The 11,438-nt window shown below is 42.5% G+C and overlaps 1 protein-coding gene across 1 annotated transcript in view; it reads right to left on the bottom strand.

Annotated features, from left to right (window-relative positions):
• LOC120903312 (sodium bicarbonate cotransporter 3) overlaps nt 1–10,999 on the bottom strand; it is a 36,566-nt gene extending 25,567 nt beyond the window's left edge. Inside the window, exon 1 of the mRNA XM_040312660.1 lies at nt 9,525–10,999. The gene's annotated coding sequence lies outside the window, so the exon portion shown is untranslated. The remainder of the gene's footprint in view (nt 1–9,524) is intronic.
• Between the last annotated feature and the right edge of the window lie 439 nt (nt 11,000–11,438).

Raw genomic sequence — 11,438 nt, 5'->3', positions numbered from 1 at the left:
AGTAGACTGGAATTTTGTGGTAGTCTCTCAATGGTAGTCAGCAATATCTAATATTTAAAAGATTTATCATAATACTTTGTGATAAGATTTTATAAATTTGCCATTAAGAAATCTAATACCGATGATGATTGCCATGAAAAAAACCTAAAATTACGATCAAACAATATTTTGAAGTTAATTTTTATATTCACTTACGAAGAGAATTATACATACAATACATATATAAGAATAAGTTTGGATGTTGTTTACACAAATAGTTAAAACATAATTTCATATAATACCAACGATTCATGAAACCAGAAATACAATATATAACGATGGCTTATAGGAGCAAACACGACGAGAAACGCATAATATACTTTGCAAACAGCAAAAATACAGAAAAAGCTAATAAATCAAGATCAAAATCTCAACCACAGATTAACGATATATATATAGGGTTAACCTAAACGTTTTAGACTGTTTCAGTAAATTTATCTAGTATTTTTTCAATCCGTAACAAACGTCATTCACGTTGTTTACTTCAAACATCGTAATTTGATTTATCCAACTATATTGGCAAAAACGTGACTATTTATATAATTATGGTGGACAATGTAGCATCCATAAAAGTATAGCGATGGGCGATGATTTAGATGATAGTTATCTAAATTATCAGCTGAGAGCTTTTAAGCTAAAATATATTTTTGCCAAAAATGTTTTAAACATCAAACAAAAATTGTTGCGCAATGAAAGCTAAATTCATCACTCACTGTTGCTACGTGCCCAATCCTTAGCATCGCAGCATTTATGCTACAATTTTCATTCCATCAGCAGTATTGAGAGCGCCCCTACAGCGAGTGTGGAAAAAGGGGGTGAAGCTACTAACACCACCTACCTAGAGCTCTACATACGCACCCTTCCACTGTTCCGTAGCGATTGTGGGTGCGATAGATAGTGGTGTGTATAGCTGTGTGAGTGTTACCGCGCAACGAATCATATGGCCGAAGCCGAAGAAAGTACAGGGTGACACGGATAGCAACGTTGGCTGGTTAACAACAAAAAATGCTACGACTATGGTGTGTGTATACGAAAAAGAGTGGAAATAGTTTTTCATCTTTTAGACTTCCCATCGCTATGCCGCATCGCTCGCTCAGACTGCTTACTGCGGAAAACCAAACAACACGGAAATTGTTGCCCATTTAGGATAATGTCGACGAGGTTTGGTAAAATCAATAAAAAAGTGGCATCCTAGTAGTGGGGAAGGCACTTGGAAACGGTACACGTGTTTTACTGAAAGCAGGAGGCAATTAAAATGTCTATCAGATCTATTATTCATGGTTGCCGACACTACCATAATTAACAGCCGGATGAAAAGAATGGATACAATTATCGATCCCTTTTCAATCACCTAAAAGCGCTGTGCCAGTGAAAAAATTTACTCAATGGTTGAAGTTAGGTAATGTAAAAAAAGTTATTCACTAAATTATACCATAACCAACTTTGAGAAGCCTTATCAAAGTGTTTAACGCGATAGAAGCAGAAGCTTCGCATGGAATCCGCATTATCCCACGCTGGAAAATGTGCCTCTATGTAGCGCCCTTTTACCTTGCATTGTGATGCCAAACAACAATGACATTATTACGGGTTCCCCGGGAGGCTTTACTTATTTCACGCTTAGGGTTTAATCGAATAATTAAACATCCTCTTCCTCCGTTAAACTCGTGCCCGTAAGCGCCAGAGCTAATAAGCAAATCATACACCTTCAGATTGTGCTGTTGGGAACAAGTGTTCACCTCGGCTCTAGCGGGCTTTTCCACGTGAGCTGAATATGAAGGCATAACACAGTAGAGCTTTACTACGGAAAATTGATATAATGTGACTGACGCTGGTATCGAACCTCGTTGTGTTTGGTGTAATTAATTTCAGCTGCCTGCAAGGAGGCACGCGGGAGGGTGGATGTTCTTTAAAAAATTTCCCCTTTTTTCCCATTACTTACCCGATGAGCGAGATGGGAATGAAACAGTTAGAGGGAAGTTTATTATAAACAAAGCAAATAACACTCATCAAAGGAAATATTGGTGTGGGTGGTTTGGTGTATACTTTACCACTACCATCATCGTCATCAGTATCATCACATTTTGAGAAAGATTAACGAAAAAAAACCATACACACATACTCATTTGGAGTTGATGAGCGATTTCAATCGGTAAACAGTATTCTTTGGCGGCAAAAAATAGAAGATTTTTGTGTAAATAAAGCAGCGGGTGACGTACCGCATTATTTGGGAGAATGCTATAAATATAATTCTTATCAAAATTCCATCTTATTGGGATGGAGGTTTTTTATTCATGGTAATCGGTTATTACTTGTTAGTTGTCACATGAAAAGAGAGCCACTGTGTGTGTAGAGCAAAACGTCAGAAGCAATCGATCTAATGAGCGCACTGAAGTGTATGGCAGTATGAAACCTGGCAAATGCAAATAAAATCAATAAACCTGCCCATCATATGCAGCCACTGGTTAGCTAATACGTAGCGAATGCGCGACTATTCGTGCAATTCATCATCTGTACTGTGTGTGAAAAGCAATGATATAAAACATTCTTCGCAAATCAATTGCAAATCATAAATGCAAAACAATGAATAATGTATGCAATGAAACGATGTAACATTGTTACAGATAAATAAATGTTATTTGCTACATTTTGCTAACAATTTCTACATACCAAGATTACACACAGTAGACGGCATTTTCTTTTTATATTGCTAACATGGAACAAAAACATAATTATTGTTGCCACAGCATAATATCACTTATAAAACCTGCACCTGCCAAGTACACGTAGTTGTTGTTCTTATGTTCCCTTTGCACGATGCGATTTAGCATGAAAAATTGTTATTTTTTAAGGACTTTAATACAAGAAAAGGAGGCACAGTTATTGGGTTCGTTTTTTTCTCATTTGATTTAATCTCATCGTCGGTCTCATTTCGTTTAAGTCTCGTTGATTTAATCTCGATGATCTCACTTCATTTAAAATATATTTTCTGTCTTAAGGTTAAACAATACTTTTAGTCCTAACTTAACTAAATCGTTTACGCAAATTAGCTGTGCCATGTGCTAAGGATATGGGAGATGGTTGTATAAAGTTACGGGAAAGAGAACTGAAGGATCCAAGAGAATTGAGAATTGTAAGATAACATAATTTTTAACCTTTTACTTGTACTTTAGTAAAGAAAGCAGTAAAGATTACGAAAAGTGAACTTTTTCGAGTGAATACTTCATTGTTTTTTTATAGGTGCAAAGATTAACAGGAATCTCTAAAACCTCCATGTCATTTTTTCCTTTTCCTTTTCAATTGATGATTTCGTCACTTTAGCTTCAACAGTTTCCACACTCGATTCACGATTCTCTGTAACATAATTTAACGATTGGTCGTGGTTCAATTGTAAAATATCGGCAAACTTTCTCGAGTATGTAATGTAATTGTTTTAAGAAAAGTGTACCTCAGTTATGACATTAAAATATGAGTTACTAACATTGAGCGTCGTGTCATAAAGGATCTAAAATATAAAATTGTCACAGATTAAGTGTTAAGTGTAGAAAAAGCACAGTGAAGATAGGTATCACTTGAATTATTATTGCTTTAACTATGACTAGAATCAAATAAATGTGAATATTTATTACATGATGTATGCACGAAGAGTTATATCGCTCATAATCCCAATAATACGACCACTTTGTTCATTTCAGCATACACTAACAAAAAAAGAAGCTTTATGGCACAAGTGACAAGCGATGCACCGAGCTGGTTTACCCTTATCCCTCTTGAACACGAATGACTTGTGGCCTTTATCCTTGAAAAGCGCATCTATTCAATCGCTTCAAGGACTGTATTGCGCCATGTACGGTTAGGTGCATCACGCTCAATCGTACCACGGTACCGTGAGGCGTGTCCCTGTTTCGTTGCAGTGTCATCACGGAAAAGAAGCTTACCGTGGCCGTGACTATACGGAGTAAGATGTAACTCTTTGAACAAAAGATATCGTTCTGAAGTACTACGGGCTTAACGGGGGACTTACGGGTGCCAAACCGTGCATACAGTGAGATGAACCGATGTACCGCTCAAGACGAACCAAACGCGCCCATTCAAGAAGGCACACACGATTGCTCTTCATATTCAAATCCACAGTTCTATTTCTAGTACGGTAAGCGGAGTGTGTGCATGTGTCCCGCTGGTCACATATGATAGAGTCACCGCAATTTGCATAGCCCAACGTAGGCAAATCTTGCGTATCCTCCTCGGTACCAGACGGATCAACACGTCTCGGGTTGTGCTCTAATCTAGGGCAATCTTTCCGTTCACTCCAGCAGCTTCTCATAGACGGGCCGAGTTAATTAAACTTTCATTCAGCAAAATTGGCCCCACGAGCCTGTATTCGCGAGTGCGCGAGTATGTGTACCGTTGTGCGTGGGTCACCAAATATATGCGAAAGGGCAAATCTTGCGGGCGTAGGTAGACATTCGCCGGCCGCGCATAGATTCTGTATGCCGCGAGGTTAGGCAAAACTTCGCCGCTGGTGAAGGTGACCGCTCCGTGAGCGCGTCTGGAGGTGTGATCTAATTGGAGTTCATTTTAATGCAAACCTTACGGGCAAGATATGATTAGACGAACTGGAAACGATCTGTGCCGCTAGACACTTTAATGGCTCGAGGCGTGTGCTATAATTGGAGCTATTTTTCAATAGAATTTCGCTCTGTACGGCTGGGCCGTCACTTTATCACGTTATCTGGTTGTGAATATCAAATCGTGGCCTTCCCAACTTTACAATGCTTTGGAGAAACAATGTCGCTGGTAGTTAATTGAGTAAACTTGATAAAAAGACTAATTTAATTGATTGTAACAGATAAGCAAAGATAGATATCCTACTAGTCCAATCACTATCTATGTCAAATTGAACGTGTTGAGCTGTACTGACTTATGGCTCACAGCAGTGAGCATAAAGCATGCTTAAAATAGCCAATCGGACAGCTAAATTGACCACTCGATCGATCTGCTGAATGTTTTATCAGCACAGCGTTACCGTTCCGTTCGGCTACCATTTTTTCCCACCAGTCGGTCACGTGAAATCTGCCCGCAAAGCCATCAAGGTAAGGCAAAGGAACGTGTCACACCGCTCAGCTATCGTTTTAAATCATACTGAAGCTTATGCTACGGTGTTGTTGTTGCCTTTGCTTGATGGTGGATTACACACGCTGTGGTTAAAGCCATGGTGGGAGAGTTATTTTTTAATAACCCTTCAATTAAACGCAATCCTGCGTAGCATGCAGTGACCCGTTGCTAAAGCGAAAGGTGTATAGCGAGATGAAAAATACGCGAAGTACCATAAAAAATAAGTAATCAGTGACACCATTTCCACCCCATCAACATTGCTGAGTGTTAAGTGTGTCTCATAATGCAGCCGATATTGAAAGGTTTATAATGGAGGGACGACACACACACAAATTGTACACTTGATGGTGCACGTACAGCTTAGCACAGCCTGATTTAAGGTCATCGTATCGTGTAATCTAGTTCAGTTTGATGAGACAATATGTGGTCGTGCATATTGCTGCATCGTTTGTTATCATGAGCAAATGCGCAAAGCAAATACAACTTAATCAACTGTTGAACCTCGAGCCAGCATTGCACCCAACATCAAGTGACCAAGTGTTTGCGGACCCAATGCAATCCGATTAATGTTAACCAAGAGCATGAATTTATTTATGATACCACGGGTGCCTTATCTGTCAACCAGTGTCGTGAACCAACAGAAACTCTCCGGTCCTCATGTGACAGGAAGGTCACAACGATGGTCACGCAATCACACATACAGCACCTTTCCTATGCCGACACCATGGGCCCGAATGAATAACCATCATGATGCTTCACCAAACATCCAATGGTTGGAAAAAGAACGAAGAAAAAGCAATAGTTTGGACGATAGCTCGAGGAAATGGAATGAAAAATCGTATTAAAGATTTCTCTCGAAAGGCAGCTGTACCGCTGGGTGAGAGATGCGTGGTGTGCGGAAGGAGATACAAGACGTATGTTTGTGCTAGAGTATGAGCAAAAGAATAACATAGACATGGGCCACGGGGACCGGGCTAGAGTTATGCGTTCGGGTTCCAGCATAACTCCGCAGCGCGTTGGGGTCGTGTGCCGATTGTTTGTCGCACGAAGGACGTCGTCTTCGCTGTTCGTCGGTGTGTGTCTATGGACGGAAGATGGTCAAACGGTTAGTCAAACAGTGCGGAGCTGCGAAAGTGGGAAGTTGATGATGTTGATGCTGATGAAGAGAACTATATTATACTATACGCCGGAGCTGCTATAGGTCCGCCGGTGACGGAAAGGTTAGGCAAAGGGAAAGCAAAACCGAAAATAGATTTGCTTGACCTCCCGCTGTCGTCGAGTGGTTGGAATCTGTTGTGGACTGGGGTCGAGAACCGGGGAGCATCTTTCATCTTTCGGGTGCGGTGCGGCTGTGTGCAGCATCTTGCTTCTCTTTGTGTTGTGCTGTTTCTGTGTGCAAATATTAGCTCGTTAAGACACTCCAGGCGCTGTTGTCAAGATGGGACGGTGAGTGACGGACGATATCTCTAAGAAGGACGAGTGCATCGCAGCGAAAAGGTGCAGAAGTAGCTATCGGTTGTACGGGGTGAGATCTTTTTCTTTGTGTCCTATTCACGCTCTGCTTTGCTGTGGCTTTGCACTGAGATTTCTCGGTATGAATGACAGTATCATTGGAGGATATTAAAGCTCAATCAATATTAAAGCTAGTAAATCGGGAATATGACATTGGGATTTGTTCCAGTCGATTCAGACGCAATATTACTTTTGCAGCGATTTTATTACAATGCCCGACATGGTTAGGTCTTTTATGTTTTATGGATTGACACAAGATATACAACACGTGGATTGTGATTCCTGCGTTTATGAGATATCCAGAAAAGTGATTTGTTCGACAAGCCATCACACTGATATCTGACTGTAACATCCTTCTCCAAGATAGCAGAGGTAATTTACCGTCTAAAAACAATTCGCAACGAATGATGTCTGTACAAATGAAGCCCAAATCGATAATAATCTCAAGGATGTGTGCAAACACTGGTTAATAGTCAGCGTTTTCTTCCTTTCAAAAGCGCAGTAAGTTTTGTTGTTCTGTAAATAACCTGAATAATCTCCAAATCCGAAAGCTATTAGAATAAATAAAAAATGTTAAACTGGAAATGGTAGGACAGGAAGATATTCTTAACTAAAAATATCCGTCCTATTGTCTTTCGCGATTATCATGGATTGAAGCCTGTTAAATGGAAGAAAAAGCGAGTTAGACACAGACAATTTACATCGGACAATGGAGGCGCATTGTAATACATTTTCATCTGCCTTGCAAAGCAGTACTTCCAGCAGCTGATTGCCATCATTTCCATGTCCGACTTTTTGTTGACTGTCGCACAACATCAACTATTAGTAAATGCTTCAACTTCTGCATAGCTGGCAATACTTCAATCTAACAAGATGCTTGATGTTGTGCTCGGTTGCACGCACTTCAGGCTGCTATAGGAGAACTTTGGTGCTTTGGAATAGTTGATACATTTTATGGTGCCATCGATTAGCATAACCCGAGAAGGTACGCTCACGGCAAGCGTGGAATGGTTCCCACTCTCTGTCCAACTTCTCTCATTACCCTAAGCCCTTATCAGCACACGACGTGCTGCTAAATGTATGGCGAGACATTTACGTTATGAGACGAGATGTTCTCGGTAGAGGAAGCTGCACCGACCTTCATCCGCTGTGTGCCGTTCGCTTTAGAATCAATCAGTAGAAGCAATGTGATCGGGCCACCACAGTTTCAATCATAAGCAGATAAAATCTCAACATCAATCACCAAAGTTGTATCCGCCGTTGGCACAGATTTGAGGCATCATCATACCGAATCAATCCAAACTTCCTCTACCTTCTTCAATCGCTGTATAATCATCGGCGGTACGTTGCGTGACGTTAGTTGACGTCGGGTTTGAAGGTCCCCTCTTCTTTCACTCCACTCGGTATGACATTTGCCAGATTAAGCGGGCACCCTATTACTGTCCATATTTGAGCTGTCGCTCCAATAGTGACTGCGGTTCGATGGTCGTAGTGTGACACTTTTCGTAATGCGTTATTTTTGAAATGGCGTTGTTGTTTATGTCTGTGGCCGAGAGAGGGCAAACAATAACTTACGACAGATTGAAAATAGTAAATAGACACACATTCACTAGCTAAAAGCTACCTTCGGAGAGCTTTAGAAACAGTGACATGCATAAAAAGGGTATGCATAAAAAAATACACGCGCAAATCAAATCACGTGGGAACGTTCTAAACATACGGGTGCATTCCAGTCCGGGATGGATTCTGCTCCACTTTACACGCGCCACAACAATTCAATCCAACCACACAACCACCTATTCACGGAACGGAGTTATTAAGCCATTCATTACATCGGGTTAGTGGTGCAGCAAACTCGTGAACCTGCACATGCACCTTGCATTATTACACCCGTACCTGCGGGGGGTCTAAATTCCGGTTTTATGCCCATGCAAATGATGCCGCGGTACCACTGCGTGAGGGAGTGGGTCTAACCGCGAGCGTAAGCTGTCCGGGTGGTGCAATTGTTTGCACATCATCGTACCTGCTGCCTTCGTGTGCCCTTCAGCGACAAGAAGAGGGTTTGCTGTTGTAGTTTGTACAATATAAAGCACAGCGTGCACACGTTGACCAGTGTAAACAACGGAGAAAGCCTCACGGTAAATTAATTTTATTCTTTTACAAACACTTTAATAGAACCATTTTTTTTCTATGGCTTGGGCCAGGGAAAAAACCGCCCTTTAAATTGAAGCCCGTAGTTGGGTACAGTACACAGTAGAACATGGGCGAGTTTTCAACTACTGTTGATGTTAAGGATTAAAACAAGCAACAAGAGCTACATGGCTCAGCAAACTCGGTGTGGGTCTTCGTATTAAAACCACTCATCGGTCATCAACCGGGACAGAAGCCAGCTCTCTCCACCTACGCTGAGCAGTGGAGAAGTGAATCGGGGTGGAGAGAAACTGGTGAATGCTCCATCGGAAAATACCCGCAGTGATAGCAAAATGGAAGCTTCTATTTCCACTGTTGATGGACGGCAAATATTTTTGCCTCCATTTTTCATTGTTCCTTTTTTATTTAGGGACATTGCTTCAAGTGGTTAAATATCGAGTGACTTATTGTATTGGATTTTTTTTATGTGTGTTGCGCTGAAAGCATCCTTCCTGGCAGTGCGTCATAACGGAAAACGAATCCTCCTGCTTCGATCCCTTTTAGCGGATACTGTGAATTAGCAAAATATTTTATCGATGGACCTTTTCCCACTTTGGCCACCGAACCAAACTCAGAACCGAGTGGCTATTTTTGGTCATTAAATAAAAGGGACAAAAAAGAAAAGCAGCAACAAATCGAAAAGCGAACTTTTTCGCCTGCTCCACATTTACCTTCACTCTGGCTGCGAAGCGTTGCACGAACGGGAAATGGTAGATCTGCAGCGGCCGGGCGGGATGTATTCCAGGAAGCCTCTTCCTTGGCCGTTGGTCAACGGACTTCTCGCCTTCCTGTCTGCGTTATATCGTTCGCTCGGTGAAAAGATTTTCCACCCAAAACGGTAAAGCCTGGGGCGCCTACTCGCTTTCAGGTGTCAATTTGGCGTGCCACACACTTTGATGGTTTGGTGCTGGGTTCGCTGTCAACTTTTCGGCACACGGCAACTTGCTTTGCGTTAATTTAATTAAAGCCACCTCGGCTAAGCCACCACGGGAGCCTTTGCGGGTAGTAAATATGTATCTATATCTCCACTGGTCGATATGCGCTAAACCGCTTCGCCTTACAGCGGAGGGGAACACTAAAGCACTGGAGCAGATACACCCACCATCAGCATTGACACGTTTCAAGCTCGTCACACATTTGTATCATTAATCACGTTCACACCAAGTACGGAAAAGGAAGCAAGCTGTGCTCTGAAGCAGAAACAACCACTGTATCTATGGGTACCTAGAGCATAAGGTTGCACCGAGTGTTCAAGTGGGGGAAAAAGCACAAAGCAATACGGAGACACAGCGCGCAAAACCGAGTGGCTGCTAACAAGTTCACTGGAACTAGTGCGCATGAAGGCTCGTTCGCTCAAGTACTAAATCCTTTGGAGAAGAAGGCAGCAAAAACTCAAAAAGAACCAGCATAAGGTAAAGAAATCGCTTCGACAGGCATCCACTGATTCTCCACTTTCTTTCCACATGTGCAAGTGCCACTAACGTTACATCTTTTGCCCTCTATATTGCCATTCCCATGTCAAATTGAGTTTGCGAAGCGTTGGTTGCTGCGATGCTTGTTTCCTTTGATCAATTCGCTGAAGGTTTGCTAGCAGTACACCACTTTGCTCTTCAATGATTGCACACTGCTGCAGGTTTCGGTGCAGATTCTCGATCGAAACTTGGTGCCACTTTGCAAGGAGCCGTTCCTGTTTTTTTCCCACCCACTCCCCTTGATGGCACAACGTACCTGGGTGGAACGGATTCCCAATGCTACACAAAACAATAACAGCAGCAAGCAAATCTCACTTATAAACACTGGCAAAAAGACACACACGCACACACATATTCCACACCTAGCACAATTTCTAAATCCTGGGGCAACACGGCGAGCGAACGGAAAAATCGCGCAAGAACGCGTTCGATGCCAACGAGCGAACGAAAACACAATAATCAGTCCTCGCGAAAAACGGCACCGTAGAACCTCAACCTTACTACTGGAAAGCGGACACCGAAGAGAAGAAAACTTCTCTCGCTCTCTCTCTCTCTCTCTTTCGGTGTGTTTCTCTTCGGAGATTACGATGTTAGCGAAGCGGTACGCGTGTTTCGAGGGAGTTACCTTCACTCTACGCTACAGGTTTGTTTGGCTGCCGCGCCGTCGCTTGTTACCCACTGTATTACCAATGGCTACTAAAACGGTTGTCCGAAACGTCCTACAGCCCATAACGACTGTGTCGTCTAGGGCTGAGTCGAGCGGTGGCTGTATCAACATAATCTCGTGTGCCTGGGAACAGCCCCATGTGATGTTTTAGCACCCGATAGGGACGCTCCTCGCCAAGGGCTGCAGGTGTTTGTGAATTGTGGGGCAGCTGACATTAGATTTTTGTGCTGCTGATAATCAACTGGACGGGTGCGGGAGGGCAGAGGCAATGTTTACCGCCGTCGACATGGCCCTGATCGTAATCCTATATGGATCGCGATCGCGTCGTTGACGTTTCAATCATCACGCGGTCCAACAGCACGAGAGGCCAAGGTTTTCACTCGTATGTGGATTATACTTTTAGACCCCCTCTTCCCTCTGCAACTGGCATCCATCACATTCTGCCC

The sequence above is a fragment of the Anopheles arabiensis genome, chromosome 3, assembly GCF_016920715.1.
Source record: "Anopheles arabiensis isolate DONGOLA chromosome 3, AaraD3, whole genome shotgun sequence".
NCBI classification, from domain to species: domain Eukaryota; kingdom Metazoa; phylum Arthropoda; class Insecta; order Diptera; family Culicidae; genus Anopheles; species Anopheles arabiensis.
This window is presented reverse-complemented; position numbering and strand designations above follow the sequence as displayed.